The sequence below is a fragment of the Carassius carassius genome, chromosome 6 (assembly GCF_963082965.1).
Source record: "Carassius carassius chromosome 6, fCarCar2.1, whole genome shotgun sequence".
NCBI lineage: Eukaryota > Metazoa > Chordata > Actinopteri > Cypriniformes > Cyprinidae > Carassius > Carassius carassius.
Window position 1 is genome coordinate 7026900 of NC_081760.1, and position 20903 is coordinate 7047802.

A 20903-nucleotide genomic window follows, 5' to 3' on the forward strand; every position below is an offset into this window, starting at 1 on the left:
ACTTGCCTATCAAATGTTGTGAGCTTTTACTGTGTTAAAATTCCCTTCTAATATTAGAATGGTCCTGTACAAGTGCAGTTTGGATTTGACATTATTCCTCCTGATACTGCAGCACAAACCGATTCCATGATGTCTATAAATTTTCCATTGGAATGATGGTGGGAAAAAAATTGCATTATGAAAAGATTTCCCTAGCAAACAAAATGTTCTTATACGAAAGACAAGACCACAGTACTAAAGAAATCCTCTCTTGGATCAGACATGTTTTCTTTAGAGAAAAAATAGTCCACAAAGCAGTCCCACTGGTTACTGAGAAGTATCTTGCTCTGTCAGTAAGAATAGCAAATGATAAATCACTGCCTTTTACTCCTTTCAGTGAATCCTACAAGAAAAATGTATGAAGGGGGATTATAAAGAATATGAGCTCTTACTTAAATTCATATTAGGATCAAACAACTTCCCTTCTCAGCAGAATCATTAAGTGTGTTAACTTGCGCTCTAAAAGTTTGATTTTAGTCAGACTAAAACAATAATTTGTCTGTTTAAAATGTCATGTAAGTGATTTAGCCTGACTAGAATCATACCAGTCTGGTTTTTGCTTCCTTTAATATTTCTTTCTTTAAATATTTGATTATTCACTTGTGTGAACTTTTTGCTCAACTGTACATACAACCAGCTTGATTATAACTGCGCATATAAAATACTTGGTGTATCTGTCATACAAAGCACTTGTTAAGGACTGATGGCACTCTCTTGGGGTGATAATTTTGTCTTACAGCTGGAAACAGTAGTGCTTTCTGTGTAGGTCTATTCTAGATCTCCGAGAGGAATGATCTCTTCATTGATCAAGAACTCGATGGTTTCCTCTTCCCAGTCCTCCACATTACTATCCAGTTCATCTGTGTCCACACCTGAGAGATGATAATTCAGTGCAACTCATGAACTTGTAAAAAAAAGTATGTCGGCAGACTATGAGGACTATAGCGAGAGAATCAAAATTAAGGGGGAAACAATGGACAGAGGACAGTGTTTCTCACCTCCTCTGAGCTGAAGGCGCAGCTCCCTCTGTTGATTGTAAAGCTGAATGGCACTATCTTTGTATCGGCTGTATTCTTCCATCATCAAACGACGTTTATCCACTAACTCCTGCATCAAAAGCATAGTGGAAGCATTGTAATATTAAATAAATTATAAAAAAAATAATATGAGTGTAAATATATATATGTATAAGGATTTGCAATGGGGAAAAAACAACAACTGACCTTAGAAGCCTTTGACTGGCTCAGTCTATCCTTTTGTTCAAAGATTTTTGAGAACTTTTTGAGGTCCTTCTTAATTGCCTGTTAAAATATGGAGAGCCTCTATTGTATAATTTTCTGGGTAAAGTCATTATAACCTTCACAGTTGTACAAAATGGTGTAGATGTTACAAATGTAAACAGTAGACAAGGCTGTCACCTTTATTTGCTCTTGACCTAGTAAAGTAGGAGGACATGGTCTCCATAGCAACTGGCAGAATCTGTCTTTGTTGTTCTTTTGCAGAAGACGTCCCTGGAATGTCCAAAGCCAGTATGCATTGTCCACCTGTAGGCAAAGTAAGTAAATTTTAATGAAAAAAAAACATTATGAGGATAAACATATAATAACTTGAGGAAGTGGACATGTCAAATGACCTTGTGGCTCCACCAGGAAACAGAAGTCACCACATATCTGCCGGTAGGGTCCCATTCCACATCAGAGGCCATGTAATGCTCTGCGATATACATAATGGTACAATCTGAAGTGTCCACAAATTCAAGAGCACCATTCATGCTGCACAGAAAAAAAGAGAAATATATCCTGTATGAGACAAGCAATTAAGATGTAAGAAAAACATCTGACATTTACCAGACATTTCTATTTCAAATAAATTCCTTTATTTTAAGCATTCTAGTCATCAAAGAATCCAAAAAAAAAAAAAACTGCTTTCAATAATGATAATAAGGAATTTTGTGCATCAAATCAGCATATTAGAATGATTTCTGGATCATGTGACACTGAAGACTGAGAACTCATCTTTGCCATCACAGGAAAAAAATCATATTTAAAACATTAAGATAGAAAATAGTTATTTTAAACTATAATAATTCAGAATAATACTGTTTTACTGTATTTTTTGGTAAAATACATAAAGCCTTGGTAAGCGTAAGAGACTTGCAATGATGCAATGATGCTCTCTAATAAAGATCAGATGTTCCATTTAGTCCAATATACTATTAAATGCTCTTTGTGGCCTTTAAGACAATTTAAGGTCTTGGTTACCTTTCATCTCTACCACATCAACAGGAACCTGTTTCTCTCTCATGCGGAAAATCTCAAAGTTTGTGACAACACCCTATTGAAGAGCAGAAAACAAATTGGGGAAATCTGAAGACCTTTGAAATTAATAGAGAACTTTCTACAAACACAAACACACACCTGTGTTCCTCTGGGTGTTCGGTCCACCTTCACACACAAGTAGTCACCCTGCCTTTGCCAATGAAGCTTGCAGTCCACCACGTTGAATAGATTCCGCACCCGAATCTCTAAACGGGATGGGAACTGCATGAGCGTAACCCTGGCTGGAATGTCCTTGTCTTCCGGGACCCAAAAGGCAATAATGTTGTCTCCCGGTGACCAAGAAAAATCTATATTGGACAGGAAAACATTTTTAGGGTTGCATTTTATAAAAACCTGGCTTCCTGATAAAACTTAAAGGTAGATCACTCTTATAGTTATCTTAAAGTAATGAATAATATATGTATATATATATATATTTTGAATTAGGGTCACCTAAAACTGAATCTAAAACCATTAAAAAACATTTTTGCTAGTTGAAATAAAATAAACGTTAACTGAAATATGAATCTATGTAATTTTATTTTTTTCCAAAGCATCATTTCAAATGTTCATTTAGTTTACCTTGAAGTACTAAAAGAACTCAAATTGAAATAAAATTATAAATATGCTATCATTTTTTATTAAAATAAAAAACAGAAAATGTCAAAAAAAAACTCTTACATAAAAAAATTACATTATTATCTCAAAGATACTAAAGTAAGCCTAGGATGAATTATCTGCCTTTAATAACCTTCTACAATACTGCATAAATTTGGAAAGACTTACTTTATTCCACTTATTTTCAAACTCTTCTTATCTAGCAGACCCATTGACTGGAAGAAATCAACAAAGGCATTATTAAAAAAAGAGTAAATACAAGATCTGCATGCTGAAGATAATGCTTTATCTTACCGGCGTTTCATAGATGCTCAGAGTGTCTTGTGTCATTCTGGCAAAGAACTTTCCATCTTGACTCCACCTGTGAGAGAAACAATTCAGAACTTCTTATTATCTTAATAAAAGGTTCATGAACATAGACAAACAAAGGGTAATTAAAACCCTCACTTAAAAATAGGCCAGTGTGCCGAACTCTCACAATGGAAGCCACGTTTTTTCTGTCCGGTCAGGATGTCCCAGATGATGATGGCTTGAGGGTCCTCTTTAGTATCCATCAGTGGGCTGAAAGTCACCACATACCTGAACACATTTTGAATGTGTTAGTCACATGTGTAACTCTGTAATAGCAGCTCGCACTCTCTTTTCGGGTGTTTACCTCTCGCATGGGGAGAAGTCAATGAGAGAGACACCCTGGTGGCTGAATCTCTGTATCTGCTTGAACTTCTCTCCACCCCACAATGCAATTCCTCGTTGGTGAAAAGTGGCCAGGTATGTCCCTTTGGGTGACCAGCGGACGTAAGTCTCAGTCCAGCACTGTTGAAAGTTAGTAATGTTAGGATTATATTGCATTTATTTGCATAATCAGTAAGCCTGTATTTATTGCTGTAAATGAAAGACTGTAGATGAGCAATTGAACATAACTTTTCCACCAATAGACATCTAGATCTCTGGAGCAGATAGCAAATCTTTGTTCTTTCGAGAAAACTTTTTGTTATCGTTAACTAAGACTATTAAAAACAGGTTTTGTTCATTTAAATAAGCTGAAATAAAATAAATATTACATAAAAAACTTGTTAAACTTAAAAAAAAAAAAACTAAACTGAAAAATTATTATTAAAACAAACTAAAATTAAAAATGAAAACGGAAAACATTCCAATTCAAAATATTAATACTATAATTGCATATAAATAATATTAAAATTAATTAATAAATACTGAACCAAGTCTAAACTTAAAACACTAAATCAAATCTGTTTATATTTTGTTAATTATTTAATAATAAATAAATAATATTAAAATATCCCTGAAGCCTGTTTGAAAGGAAATGTGCTCACAGCTCTCTCTTCAACTAGGATCGGCTCCTTGGGGTCATTGGAAAATATGGCAGTTTGCTCTCCCGATTCATAGATTACACTGTATTGATCACGACAGTCTGGATCCTCAAGCCAGTGCCTCATGTTGCCCTGGTAAACAGTGACAGAAAATTAAGTAATGCCATGGTCATTGGCTAATATATACATATATATATATATATATATATATATATATATATATATAATTTTTTCTAATAACAGGAGCAGAACTACGTACAAAGTCTTTAAATGGCTGTTTTTCAGGGGTGTCCCACTGGTCACTGATATTCATGTATCTGAAACAAAAAGATAAATGGTCCATAAGATTTGAATCACTACTGTACCTCAATATTTGTAGAGTAAAAAGAGGTTTTATTTTTTGAAGATCGCAATAAAACAGTCATAAACCAGTCATAACAAATTATGTTCTGCTTCCGAACATATGAACGCCACGAAAAACATACTTATCAAAATCGGTGAACAGATTGACTCTGAATGTGTGCTGTTTGTCCAGCTTGTAACCATCTGCATTCTTCACAGCTTCCAGAGCATGGTTAGGGGACGCATACTCCAGAAAGATATACCTGAGAACATTTCACATTTATCGTTAAATCATAGTCTGTAAAAAATCTGAATCATCTGAATCAGATTTTATAGTTCTATCTGATAAAAGTCAGAAACTTACCCCTTTGTTGTCCCAGCCGATACAGGGTAAAATTCATTAGTGATTTTTCCAAACTTGGAGAAGATTTTATGGATCACATTTTTCAGTTTCTCCAGACGTTCAGGGCCCACCTGAGGAATGTTGTCCACTAAGACCACCGAATCAATCCCATCAGCCTCCAAAGGTCTCTGCCTCAAAACATCCTCCAACAACTCTGCATAAAACCACACAAACTTCTTACTTACAACTTAGAAACTAGGCTCCTGGAAAACTATTGCTGTACATGTGCATTACTAAATTCAATACCTGCTCTAAAAAAATAACATTTTATATTTTAAATAGATCCTACATTTGTGCAGTACAGGAAGTTTTTTTTTTTTTTTACCTGATCTGTCCTTTTAATGTAGCCTAATGTAGAGGATTCATTCATTTGAAATATTTGTAACTTAATATACCCAGTTCATTTAAATGTTTCTATATAAGAACATTTTAGGTGAAACGTTGTTCTATTCTTTTTATTGTTTTCATTAGTATCATATTAATAAAATTTACAAATTAACATGTGATTTGCCTCAATATTAATACAAATCTTTTCATCAATTTAAAATGCAATATTTGTTTTAATGAAAAAAAAAAATATATATAATTTTCCCAAGTTGCAAAAGTTATAGTTTTATTAGTTTTATAACTGTTCCTGGTATGCTGGCTGAAATTGATACCATGGAAAATATTTGCAAGGCAGAGACACTAGCAAAAACGCAACTGAATAATGATATAAAATATTACAAATGGGCAAAATATGACAGAATGCAAATGACACGTTTGTCTGCTTGCTGTCAAATTAGCAGAATAGTCCTTCCACGCGCATAGAAATAAGCTGTAATAAAATATGTCATAATATTATTGCTCAGGAAAAAAAAAAAGTATTGCCTTGAATTTGAGGTAACGTTAACTTATAGCAGATTTAGTTGTGATGTGCATGGTGACTGTCTCGCGTAGATGCCGCGCGAACGCGCATAGCGGATTCACTGCAGCCTCTACCTTCATCATCGATGTCATCCACAAAATCCTCCGGATCGCTGAACGGAGGCTCCTCTTCTTCATCAAATTCCGATTCAGCTGCCATATTTGCCGTATCTAGCATTTGACGAACTCGAATAGCTGAGTCTGAACGCAGTCTGTTTTTACTTACACAACTAGTAGAAATGCGTCAGATTATTTTGATGCTGACTGCCTCCAGACTGCGCAGCCGGAGCTAGGAACTCTCGAAGCGTCCGCTGTTACCATGCGAGGGAGTCAGAGGAAGTTACGCTATTGAAGAACACCAAAGTGCGCCGAATTTGCGCAAACAAAGCTAGACGAGTCACCGCTCAGGATGTCGTTATGTATGTCCTTTGCAGGATATGCGTAATATGTGCGTAAAAATAGACTTAGGCAAATAAATTAGGACAGAAAGTGTATTAAAGTAAATGTAACATAATGCAGTATACTGTATAGTTTAAATTGCTTACTTACTTCAGACTTATGTGCCCTCTAGAAGCTTGCGTTCTGCAAGTGAACGTCTCGTGATTGTGCCATCCCAAAGAAGCACAAAGTCACTTTTACAGACTTTTAAATTAAATGTTGCCTCCTGGTGGAATGACCTCTCCAACTCAATCCGAGCAGCTGAGTCCTTGGCCATCTTTAAGAATCGTCTTAAAACCCATCTCTTCCATCTTTATTTGACCCTTTAACTTTATCACTCACTATTCTAATTCTGTTCTTAAAATTTTTTTTTGTATTTTATTTTATTTTCATTTATTATGCAATTTATATATATATATATATATATATATATATATATATATATATATATATATATATATAAAATTGCATAATAAATACGGCTACATATATATATATACTTGTTATAGCACTTATATATCATTGCTCTTTTTGTTGTTTTTGATTGCTTCCACTGTCCTCATTTGTCGCTTTGTATAAAAGCGTCTGCTAAATGTATAAATTTAAATGTAATGTAAATTCCAATCTAAGAACTACTTACATTTAGATAGCAGATAAAGCAAAATAAATAAATGAATAAATTAACATAGTTGTGTACTTGTCATTAAGAATTTTTGTGTTAAATTAATACTTTAATTCTACAAGGATGCATTCAGTTGATCAAAAGTGACAGTAAGGACTTCTACACTTAGGTTTCTATTTATAATAAATGTGATTCTTTCATACTTTTTTTCCATCAAAGATTTTAAAGGTGATACATTTGGATTCTTTGAGGAACAAAAAGTTCAAAAGAACAGCTGTTTTCAACATTGGATTGACTGGAGTAATGCTGAAAATTCAGCTTTGCCACCAGCTTAGTCTCCAAATAACAATAAATGGGCCAAACAACAGTTTGAGTTGAGTTTTTTGATCAAATTATTTATAACCACAACCTTAAACCTTTGAATGACAGTGTACATAAACTTGCACACTATCTATTTAATATAAATTAAGAGGTCATCGCATAAAAGTAAACACTCTATTGCATTGTGTTGTTTGAATTCTGTTGATTCTAGTTAGTGGACTGTAAGTTGGTGTTTAGTTTTAGATGAATCAATGAAAAAAGTTTTTTGATCTCTAGTCTTTTCAAATCTTAAGTCTTAAATGCCGTTCTGTGCACAGGACTCATCAAAGTGGTTCTCCAGCTGCAGAACGACAGGAGTCTGTTTGTTGCCTCTTTGGCAAATCAGCTTTTAGTGTATATCCTAAACATCCTCACATCATCAAACACGACCAATGGCAGTGATGCTGTGGGATCAAGTTTGTCATCTATGAGGTCTGATTGGGTCTCAGTCTCCTATGAGATTATGAATGCTGTGGTTGAGGTGTTGAGCTCAGAGGACCATCCTCGGGTCTTCCTGGGCTTACAGCTTCTGTCACTGGTTCTCTCTCAGTGTGGAGAGCCTATCAGAAGAACGCTATGGAAAGATGCGCTAGTACCTCTGGAACTTTTAATCAGCAGGGGTTCTGAATCATTGACTCAGACTCTAATGACTGTTCTACAAGCTGCTGTGAGGTGAGTTGAATACGACATTACATTTTATTTATCTATTAATTTGAGTTGAAGTATTTGTATTAGCAATAAAACTTTACATTTACATTATGTTTCTTAAGCACCAAATCAGTATATTAAAATGATTTTTGATGTAATGGCTGCTGAAAATTTAACTTTACATCACAGGAATAAAAATCTTTTTTTTTTTTTTTTAAATAATATTTTGCTAATATATTTAGCTTTGCCATTAGAAAAATAGATTCTATTTTCAAATTTATCAAAATACAAACATATTTTAAATTGAAATAATGTTTAACAAAATTAGTTCATTACATTATTCTAATTGTTGTAGATATGCTGATAATATAACTGTTTCCCATTTATTTTTACATTTAATTCATGAATGAATTTTAATATTACTATAGTTTTAGGAAATGTTTATTGTCTGTTACAGGACACCCTTGCTCGGCCAGTCAGAACATAAAGTGTAAGAATTATTAGAAGCTATGCTGGGTGATTTCAGTGTGCAGCACTAGTTGTAAAGCTGGAGAAATGGTTACTACCATAGACCTTTACACACACACACACATTTGTTTTTGTGAAAAGTGGGGACATCCCATAGGCGTAATGGTTTTTATACTGTAGAAACTGTATACTCTATGGCCCTACACCAACCCTACACCTAACCCTAACCCTCACAGGAAACTTTGTGCATTTTTACTTTCTCAAAAAAACTAACTCTGTATGGTTTATAAGCATTTTGAAAAATGGGGACATGGGTTATGTCCTCATAAGTCACCCTCTCCTTGTAATACCTGTGTCATACCCATGTCATTATACTGTCCATGTCCTGATATGTCACAAAACTGCACACACACACACACACACACACACACACACACACACACACACACACACACACACACACACACACACACACACACACACATATAATATATATAGTGCAAAATACACACATTTGAACCAGCAGTCAGTTATGTATTGTAGTATTCACATAAGTTTTCTCTCTCTTTATCCTTTTAGTCCTGAGGTTTCAAAGAGGAAGGCTACGGGTGTCATCTTGCTCCCCCTGCAGTGTGTGTCTACACAGCCTCAAACAGAAATGGAGACACATTTAGTCCTAAATGAACAGCTATCTCAGAAAGCCTTGTGTATTTCCCTCCTCTTGCATAGTTTATCAAGCCTAGCTGAGCTGGCACACACAGTAAGCAGACTTCTGCTTCAGAATGTCACTTCAGTAAAGAACTTTTGTTCACACTGAATGCATTTTTGTGTTCCATTGCGCTGCTTTTACATTTTTTTCTATGCAAATGATGTAGATGGAGGATTTTGACCATTGCACTATTGGTTTTTCAGCATCTTGCATGTGCGCCGTGTTTTTAAGACACTGGGTTAAGTTAAAGGATCAAGTTTAAAAAATGTGTCTTGAAACCATATGCAATCTACAATGAATTAATGAAATTTTTTCATTACCCATGCTGATTTTGCTGTAAAGTCTGTGGAATAGATATAAATATGGTAAAATGTGCTCTACTCAATGTAATTTGTGCCTTTCCTTTGTTAGAAATACCTCTTTGAAGACATTTCCATACACTCGATCACCAGTTCTGTGGTGTAGCTTCTGAGGATGTGCTCTGGGCATTGCCCCTCTTCTTTGCTACATATTAATGCATCCTTTCACCTGATTGGCTGCTGCAAGGTTCAGAGGTGTGGCCTGGAATGGATACATTAGGTGCTCTCAGCGTTTATGAAGGTAAGGTTGATATTGATATAACTGTGAGTAAGTTTTTTTTTATTTCGCCAACAAAATACTTTTGATGAAAACATATGGAAAGTAACACTGCAGTATATTAACAGTGCACTATCAATGTTTAAGAAGAAGTGAAATCTAGAAAGAATATGATTGTTTAAAATAACCAAATGAGATTAATAAGATATGAACACAACATAAACATATTACAACTTACATCTACACAAAATGTACTTGTTTAATGAAATATATAAAATGTATAAATATTTGGATTTAATTTTGCACTTGGGTAATTAAAACTTGAGTGCAATTTAAGAAATATTCTTTAGTAAAAATAACTAAAATGAAATCAATATTGACTCAGTTTGAGATGGAGTGAACATCGAGTGTTTAGCCTTCGAGTTGTACCAGCCTTCCAGACTTTGTCCAGTGGCATAATTGTAGCCCATTGGTCATTTAAATGATGAGACATTTTGTTTCTCAGTCAAATCACATATTTTTTTATTGTATTATTGGACCTTAGGAGAAGGCTTTGACACAGATGATGATTGCTGTCTCTCAGGACACAGAAGGCTTTCCTCGTAGAGCTCGTAGGTCAAAGCTTTCACATCATGGCTGAAAGGATCACACACAGTAACAGCTTTGGACTTGTCTCTGAGCGCTGTCCTGTCACTGGGAGGCACGATTTTGACTGGGAAGTGAAAATGCACACGCTGGAGCTAGCAGAAGTGTTGATGGAAAAGACACTGACCTGCTGTCCATACATAGTGCAGAATGTTGATTTATCTGAAAAGACACGTTTGATGCAAGCCTTAAGCAGACTGAAAGAATTTGGGCTGTTTGAGTTACTGTTTAACAGCTTGTTTGACTATGACAGACCAGTGTGTGAAAAAGCCTGTGCACTCTTAGTCAGGCTCCGAACACTTACAGCTGAGACCGCAGATTTGGATCACAGCTCTCTTGTCTTGAATGTATGTGGGAACAGATGGGGGGATGAGGTGCAGAGTAGATACCTCAACAAACAACAGGCCAAAGCATCTGGGTGTGAAATGAATGGAGCTACAGGATCGTATGAGAACAGACAGTGAGCTGCAGTGTATCAAAGACATTAGCCTGCCCATGATACTGCCGATTCTAGATCTAAATGACATGCAGAGGACATTGATGTTGAGCAGTGATCATGTTGTGAATTCGCCCCAATCGCTAATGCAGGACATTCTTTCATCAGCCCAGCAAAGTGAGGAGAATGTATTGGATTGCTATTGAGAATATACTGTGTAAGATTTTTTTTATGGAAATTTAATAAAGGAAGATGTATAGTTTCAAGACCCATTTCATTATTCCAACCTGCTGGAAATGTTCCTATAAAGGTTTCCCAAGCTTTTTTGCCAGCCAAACCCCTTATAATGCCTTAGATATTTTAACTCTTTCACCACTATAGATAGAATTTTCTGGCTTTCTGTGCTTCCACTGTTATACATAAGGGGTGCTTTTACACATCTTCTGAAAGTGTTGAATCTCCGGATCAAAACAAAGGCAAAGCAGAATCAGAAACAAAAGACTGCATATGTAAGCAGATGCTTATGTAAAATAACATAATTATAAAACATTAAAAAGTGTCAATAAAACTGACAACCAAACCCGATTCCAAAAAAGTTGGGACACTTTACAAATTGTGAGTAAAAAAGGAATGGAATAATTTACAAATCTCATAAACTTATATTTTATTCACAATAGAATATAGATGATACATCAAATGTTGAAAGTGAGACATTTTGAATGGTCATGCCAAATATTGGCTCATTTTGGATTTCATGAGAGCTACACATTCCAAAAAAGTTAGGACAGGTACAGTAGCAATAAGATGCCGGAAAAGTTAAATGTACATATAAGAAACAGCTGGAGGACCAATTTGCAACTCATCAGGTCAATTGGCAACATTATTGGGTATAAAAAGAGCTCTCAGAGTGTCAGTGTCTCTCAGAAGTCAACATGGGCAGAGGATCACCAATTCCCCCAATGCTGCGGCGAAAAATAGTGGAGCAATATCAGAAAGGAGTTTCTCAGAGAAAAATAGCAAATAGTTTGAAGTTCATCCAAAGATTCAGAGAATCTGGAACAATCTCTGTCCGTAAGGGTCAAGGCCAGAAAATCATACTGGATGCCCGTGATCTTCGGGCCCTTAGACGGCACTGCATCACATACAGCAATGCTACTGTAATGGAAATCACAACATTGGCTCAGGAATACTTCCAGAAAACATTGTCGGTGAACACAATCCACCGTGCCATTCGCTGTCGTCTATAGGTCAAAAAAGAAGCCATATCAAAACATGATCCAGAAGCGCAGGTGTTTTCTCTGGGCCAAGGCTAATTTAAATTGGACTGTGGCAAAGTAGAAAACTGTTCTGTGGTCAGACGAATCAAAATTTGAAGTTATTTTTGGAAAACTGGGATGCCATGTCATGCAGACTAAAGAGCACAAGGACAACCCAAGTTGTTATCAGCGCTCAGTTCAGAAGCCTGCATCTCTGATGGTATGGGGTTGCATGAGTTCATGTGGCATGGGCAGCTTACACATCTGGAAAGGCACCATCAATGCTGAACGGTATATCCAAGTTTTAGAACAACATAGGCTCCAATCCAGATTTCGTCTCTTTCAGGGAAGACCTTGCATTTTCCAACGTGACAATGCCAGACCACATACTGCTTCAATTACAACATCATGGCTGCGTAGAAGAAGGATCCGGGTACTGAAATAGCCAACCTGCAGTCCAGAACTTTCACCTATAGAAAACATTTGGCGCATCATAAAGAGGAAGATGCGACAAAGAAGACCTAAGACAGTTCAGCAACTAGAAGCCTGTATTAGACAAGAATGGGACAACATTCCTATTCCTAAACTTGAGCAACTTGTCTCCTCAGTCCCTAGACATTTGCAGACTGTTATAAAAAGAAGAGGGGATGCCACACAGTGGTAAACATGGCCTTGTCCCAACTTTTTTGAGATGTGTTGATGCCATGAAATTTAAAATCAATGTATTTTTCCCTTACAATTATATTTATATATATTTTCTCAGTTTAAACATTTGATATGTCATCTATGTTGTATTCTGAATAAAATATTGAAATTTGAAACTCGTGTGTACATGGTTTAAGGTAAAACAACAACAACAAAAAAACATTATTTTCCACATACTGTACATTTTTGTTGCTTCTCCATGCCCCAACTTTCTGAAACATGCCAATTTTTACAAAGCTCAGCGTTCTGAAAAGCGTGGTGTGCTCTGATTGGCCAGTTATCTAGTGTGTTGTGATTGGCCCAATTTCTCAAGCGTGAGACATAAAAATGTTAGGCCCCTTACCAGACTCAGCAAACTTTCCTTTGTAAAATTCGCTGCATACAGTCAAATTTTTGGGTTGTACTGTTCTGGAACAGTGTTGTAGATAAAACTTATGGCAAACCACTGATTTCTAATTTTGTCCTCTTTTGGAAGGCCAAACAAAGTAGTTTGGATTTCGCAATTAAACACACAGTGTCTCCATGAAAGTGGCCACAATACTACAGCGAGAATCTTTGCATATACATTTGGAAGGTGTTATACTGTACAATCTTTCCACACAGTGACATAGACATGTGGGGGCGTGTTTGAACGAGGCATTTTAGGAAGGCTTAGCTGATCGTTCACTTTTATAAAGAATATCTTTTTGGATTTGAGACTTTAATCTTTGCAACACTATGGGTCTTCTATTCTTCTATTCTTGTTATAGGAATCATGTCCAAAATTATACCCTGCAAGAGCGGGAAAATTCGGACCACATGCTTGATAAGATAACATATGATTTATGATAGCCCCGAGCCAAGACAATATCTGATTGGTCAAGACAACATTTGAGGTGTGGCCAACAGGCCAGTTTAAATACTTAGGACACCATAAAATTTGGCTTTTAGCAGATTGCTTTGCTATCAGTCATGTCTGCTTTTAGCTTTGCTTCTGCTACTAGTCATGCCTGCTCTTAGCTTTAAGTCATGCTTTTAGTCATCACTGTTCTTTGAGCGCAGTTCCAGCGTGCTTCGGCCTGCACGCTTGCTGCTACTTAGCCACGATGAGAAGAAACACCACCTAGTCTCGCCAAACTTTACTTCTTTTCTTTTCCGTTTGAGAGTTTCGTGTTCTGAGTTAAGTTTTGTAACGTCGAGTCTCTGACGTCTGACCTTGAGTGCCCGTTCAACTTCAACCAGCCCACACAACTCTGCGTCTTCAGCCAACGCCCAACCACGGGCTTCCCAAGACGTAACTTCAGCGACTACTGAACTTCCAGCCAATCAGCGACATCGGGAAACCCCCTTTCAATGACAACTTTGCACAGGAGACGCAAGTACTACCTCCAGACATTTGGACTGGTGTATCTAATATAATTTTAACCTCATTGAGGAACTCAATGCGAGGGTTAATTAAGTGATTGATGGCTGTTCATGTCTATGCAATTTCACGTATTGCTGTAAACTTGGGATTTCACATTTTCATTCTCTTAAACTCATCTTTCCCTAACTTTCGATCTTCCTGCAACTTGTGTGAATGCGTGAGAGCGTGCGGAAGTCGTGGCCTACTGGTTAGAGAGTCAGACTCCCAATCGAAAGGTTGTGAGTTCGAGTCCCGGGCTGGCAGGAATTGTGGGTGGGGGGAGTGCATGTACAGTTCTCTCTCCACCTTCAATACCACGACTTAGGTGCCCTTGAGCAAGGCATTGAACCCCCAACTGCTCCCTGGGCGCCGCAGCATAAATGGCTGCCCACTGCTCCGGGTGTGTGTTCACAGTGTGTGTGTGTTCACTGCTCTGTGTGTGTGCACTTTGGATGGGTTAAATGCAGAGCACAAATTCTGAGTATGGGTCACCATACTTGGCTGAATGTCACTTCTCTTCTCTTTTTTTATTATTTTTTTTTTTAATGTATTAGATTAGTTTATATGTCTTAGATTTATCTAATAAAGCCTTGTTCATATTAAAAAGAGAAGTATCTTGTGTTTTGTGCTTACAAGTTAATGCCTTAAACTACCGATCTTGTTACTGTGCTAATTGATAGTGTTTTCACTATACTTTGGATATTAATATCCAGCGCAGATTTGATGTTAAACGGCTTGTTCAGTGAATCGCAGGGCGTCTCAGTGATCAGCCGTGAAACAGTGATTCTGTTCAAATTCCCTTTAAAATCTTAAATGATTCCCTTTGAGCTAAATTGACCTGTTTCCCTTACACAAGTTTATATCTTGCATTTTTTTATTATTTTTATTTCACAATCCTGACGTTATATTTTGCAATTCTGAAAAGTCAGAATCGTGATTGAAATGAAAAATTTTAAGAAATTGTGAAACATTGCGAGATGAAAAATCGCAATTACCTTTTTAGTTTTTTTATCCTGTGGCAGAAACGTCTCGGTTACGTATGGTAACCCTTGTTCCCTGAAGGAGGGAACAGAGACGCCACGTCGGTGACCGACGCAACTGGGATATGGCTTCGATAGATTCCAATCTACTTCGAGTGTAAACTAAACGAGCCAATGCACATTGGCATGCAATTATTGCATCCAGCTGACGCTGATCACTGCGTGAGTATAAGAAAGCAGCAGGTGCAATGCATACCAGGTTTTCGCTGAGGAGCCGAGCCGGTGACCCGGCAGCTCAGCAGCGGCACAGCAACCATGGAGGTGTATATGGAGAAATTTGAGGTAATTAATACCCTCTTGGGAAGGCAGAAGTCTGCTGGGGAACACAGGCTCTAAGGCTATACCATGGAATATACACATATGAGTGCTGCTTAGGTCTCAATATGGAACCCAGCCTGAATGGGCAGGACACACCCTGAGCCTGATAAGCCAGGGCTATGGCATCCACAATCCAGTGGGCCATTCTCTGTTTAGAAACGGCACTCCCCTTCTGCCGGCCTCCGTAACAGACAAAGAGCTGGTCTGAGGTCCTGAAGCTTTGTGTCCGGTCTACGTAGCATCTCAATGCTTGGATGGTACAGAGCAAAGCCAGGGCTGGGTCTGCTTCCTCCAGGGGCAGCGCTTGCAGGTTCACCACTTGGTCTTTGAAGGGTGTAGCCGGCCCAAACTCTAGGCACGAATCGCCGACCGAAAATGCATGCAGGTCCCCTACCCTCTTGATGGAGGCCAGTGCAAGCAGGAGCAGAGTTTTCAATGAAAGAAACTTTATCTCAAATGAATGCAAAGGGTCGAATGGGCCCTGCTGTAGGGATTTAAGCACTAGAGTCAGGTCCCAAGAGGGTATAGAGGGGGGCCAGGAAGAATTTAACCTCCTGGCCCCTGTAAGGAACCTGACGATGAGGTCATGCTTACCCAAAGACTTCCCATTCACGGGGTCATGGTACACAGCAATAGCAGCAACCTGAACTTTGAGGGTGGATGGAGACTGCCTTTGCTCCAGCCATTGCTGCAGAAAGGAAAGCACGACCGCAATCAGGCATCTTCGGGGGTCTTCTCGGAAAGAAGAGCACCACTCGACGAACAGGTTCCACTTCAAGGCGTAAGCTTGTCTCATAGACGGTGCTCTTACCGAAGTGATGGTGTTCACTACCTCTTGGGGTTGGTCACCTAGAACCTCCGCGTCCCATCCAGGGACCAGACATAGAGTTTCCAAAGGTCTGGACGCGGGTGCCAAATAGAGTCAGTAGATCCTTCCTCAGAGGAATCGGCCAAGGAGGGGCTGTCGCAAGGAAAACTAGTTCGGGGAACCAGGTCCGAGTGGGCCAATATGGTGCCACTAGCAAGACTTGCTCCTCGTCCTCCCGGACTTTGCACAGTGTCTGTGCGAGAAGGCTCACTGGGGGAAACGCATACTTGCATAGGCCCCGCGGCCAGCTGTGTGCCAGTGCGTCCGTGCCGAGAGTTCCTTCGGTCAGGGAGTAGAACAACTGGCAGTGAGAGGTCTCTGGAGAAGCAAACAGGTCTACCTGAGCAGCTCAGAACCGTCTCCAAATCAGCTGGACCGTCAGGGGATGGAGTCGCCATTCTTCCTGGAGCATTACTCGAGACAGCTTGTCGGCTGTACGGTTGAGCAGGCCCGGAATGTAAATGGCACAAAGTGACCTCAGGACCTTCCGACTGCAGAGGAGGGGGTGGTGGGCGAGTTGTGACATGTGACGAGAGCACAAACCAACTTGTCGATTGATGTCCGCAACGGTCGCTGTGTTGTCTGTTCGGACCAGCACATGCTTGCCTCGTAAGAGATCTTTGAGACGGTTCAAGGCAAGGTGCACTGCTAACAACTCTAGGCAATTAATGTGCCACTGCAGCTGCGGGCCCGTCCAAACCCCTGAGACTGCATGCCCGTTGTAGCTGGCCCCCAGCCGGTGGTGTAGGCATCTGTGTAAACCATAACATACCTGGAGATTTGTTCTAGTGGCACCCCTGCCCGGAGAAACGCAAGATCTAACCACAGGGTGAGGGTCTGGCGACAGGCCGGTGTAACTTGGATCCGGTGAGTGCCGCGCTTCCATGCCCACCTTGGGACTCGGCCATAAAGCCAGTGCTGGAGCGGTCTCATATGTAACAGGCCGAGTGGTGTAAGTGCTGCTGCTGCCATATGCCCCAGGAGCCTCTGAAAAAGTTTCAGTGGGTCCGCTGTCCTGCCCTTGAACGTATTCAAGCATACTAGCACCGACCACACACGTTCCTCTGTGAGGCGTGTTGTCTGTACGACCGAATCCAACTCCATACCGAGAAAAAAGATCCTCTGCCTTGGCAAGAGTTTGCTCTTTTCCAAGTTGACCTGAAGGCCCAACAGACTCAGGTGCCGGAGCACCAAATCCCTGTGCTCGCACAACGGTTGTCGGTGTCCCTCATGTCACTGAGAACCAGCGCAGGCCGGCCCGAGAAACCAATCATCCAGCCTGGATGGTTCGGGACACGGTGGAGGATTCCACTCGAGCCCTACCATCTCGGCGACCCAGGAAAGCATAGCTGCCATCTCTGGATCTGACTCAGGCTTTGCTACCGTCCAGGAGGGCGGCTGCGCAGTCAAATCTTCACCAGACAGTTTTCCCTCCAATGCTGAGATCGACAGCTGGTTGGGGGGAGGCCCACTGGATACCGCTGGTACGCTCTTTAAAGAGGACCCAGCGCATTCCGTGGGTTGCTCCACTGGATTGGAGGTGGATTGGAGAGGAGTGATGGTCCCCAGAGGGTTGGTTCTCTGTGAGGTTTGCCATCACTGTAATCCTCAAACCACCCGCGCTACTGCCGGAAGTGGTTCTCGTCTGTGACCCGCAGTGAGAACATGACTCATTCACGAAGGCCACCTCAGCGTGCTCGACGCCCAGACACGTGAGGCAGCGATCGTGACTATCACCCGTTGCCAGGTAACCACCACACCCAGAAATGCATGGGTGAAACAGCATCCTTATAAAGATGCTGGATTTCTGGGTGCGGTCTTTACCTGGAAACGGGTGATAGTCACGATCGCTGCCTCACGTGTCTGGGCGTCGAACATGCTGAGGTGGCCTTCGATTGACCGACTGAAAGGGAACAAGATGCGTTAAAGATCCACCCACAGCAGTTCTTAGCTCTACCAACAGCGCTGTCAACAGTGCCACCACTGGAGCAAATATGGAACACTAACCAATTAATGCAGAATTTAACTTAAAGAACTATATTATTTATTCATCTATCTCATTAAAAAAGCATAGATAAATACAACAGAGAAAAAAATATTTAAATAAAGTAAACAGTGGTTTAGGTTTTTCAGGTCTGTATGCAGTAAGTCACTTTATAAATTAAATATAGAATAATCTTTTTCAAAACAACAAAAAATTTTTTTTCAAAAGCAATGAGTCTTATTCTCTTTATCCTTTGTTGTTTGATTAACATTAAAGACAGAAAAAGGCAGCTTTATTAAGCTGCTGTCACTTTAAGACTTTAAGTTCTCTTTAGTGCCTGCCTGTGTTTGAGTGGTTTAAATTCACATACATGTTGAAATTGGCAAGACCTAAAAACACTCTCATCACACTCTCTAGTAGTTGAACTGAACGATGATGGTTGAACCGTGGGGTGGGTCTGTACGGATCACAGATCAAATACAATCTGTTACATTGGATAGGAACCAAAAATAATATTTGCTATGGGCTACCCTGCTGTTGTTTACTTCCACAGTCCAAACTCAGAGCTGTGAAAAGGGTCCTTATGTGACCATAATAATAGATGTTACTTAAGCAAATATGTGCTTGCATTTCACATCACTTCAACAAATACTTACGATTCACTCAACTACTCACCAATTGGCCAATACGATGGATATTGTTAAAAACACTTTTATCTTTTATCTATCTATCTATCTTTTATCTTCTTTTATCTTCTTAGTATCTTCTACAGAAGGAGTCATACAACATTGAAACAACATGAGAGTGAGTTAATTTTTATATTTAAACAAATTGTATCTTTAAAATGGACTTACAAAGTATGTCATATTAGCATATCATATCACAGTTGTCTTTATTGTATTTAGGTACAAGTCAAACACAGGGCTTAACAGTTTAGAGAGTCTGAGAAAGAACTACTAAAAATAAATACTGTAATAATAAATATATGTAGCATACATTGTGTCTGTTCTTAGAAAAACAACCTCATCATGTAATATGTTTAAGAACGGTGTGTGAAAACATCCAAATTTAATAAATAATGTTTAACATTTGAACCTCTTACTGAAAATGGTTTGTCACATTTTACAACTATTACAAACAACGAAATCCAAATGTTTTTTTTCAGCCAAACTCTGTTCTCCGGTCTCCTACCGAGATTAATATCTTCTGAGATTAATTCAAGTTAATATTTCAATCATTTCACATTTCTCTGATATGGGTTAATAGTAAAATGGCATGCAGGTTAACAAATAACAATAAGATTTTTAGTAAGTGTTTTATTTTTACTGTTTAAAATTATACTAAAAAAATTATATTGTAGATTGCATAAATATTAGTTACATTCATTAAATGTTACTATGACAGAAGTACAGAAGACAGATTACAGAAGTAATTGCTTTATGAATATAACTCAAATAGAAAATACAAGGAAAGTTTTGTGAAAGTTTGCATGTGGAATGAAGCAATGCAAAATTAAGTGAGATATTTATTGTATGGAAGTAAAATAATGACAAATGTTTTTGAAAAAAAATAAGCACATTTAATTACACTAATTGAAAAAAAATGTATTGCATTAACATTGTAATGCTTTGTATTTTCAGGGCTTGCATTTTAAGGGTCTGAAATCCAATATATGTATATTTAAACTGAATATTTAAATTCAAAACATTTCACACACACTTTCATGATTACAAATTCAATAATTCATATTCACCTTCTAGAGTTCACTTCCAAAATATTCAATCAGTTTAAAAATACTATGTTTAATATTCGACAGGCAGTTTTCGTTCCATTTTATTTCACTTTACAAATTCGCTTCCACAAATTCAATGGTTCAAATTTGCCAGAAGGAAAATTCGACATTGCACATCCGAGAGCTGCAGGAATAGCAGTAGAGTACTGATGCACGATCTCCAGCTGCTGTCAGTCACTCAGCAGAAGGTAGTGCACGAGGCTGTTCATGAAGACCAAAAAAAAAACAAAAAACGGTAGTGCAAGTCATTAATCCATTCATAAAAACTGATTTGCATGAATGGTAATTAAAAGTTATGATAATCAGGGCCAGTGTGTATATGCAGAAAACCTGATTGTGTTTACGTTTGTGCTTACTTTCCTTTTTTCAATTCAATTCAATTCAATTCAAGTTTATTTGTATAGCGCTTTTTACAATACAAATCGTTACAAAGCAACTTTACAGAAAATTATGTTTCTACAATATTTAGTAGTAGCTAATAGTTTGTGCACGTTTGACAGGATTTTAGAAAAAGAAAAATAATAATAATAATACAAGACGTAGTCAGCTAGATGATGAACTATCAATATTATTAATTAATAGTAATTATATGATGCAGTCACACATGTAGCAATAATTGTTAGTTCTGTTTGTTGATTCAAGGTTAGGATCATCTGGGGTCCTCTGAGGGTCAGCATCATCTCTTCTCAGGTGTTCT

General features: G+C 38.4%; 2 pseudogenes; one reads left to right on the plus strand and one right to left on the minus strand.

Annotated features, from left to right (window-relative positions):
- Positions 1-319: 319 nt before the first annotated feature.
- On the minus strand, positions 320-6135 carry LOC132141840 (eukaryotic translation initiation factor 3 subunit B-like; annotated as a pseudogene).
- A 259-nt stretch (positions 6136-6394) lies between these two features.
- Positions 6395-11065, plus strand: LOC132142122 (BRCA1-associated ATM activator 1-like; annotated as a pseudogene).
- The last annotated feature ends 9838 nt before the right edge of the window (positions 11066-20903 follow it).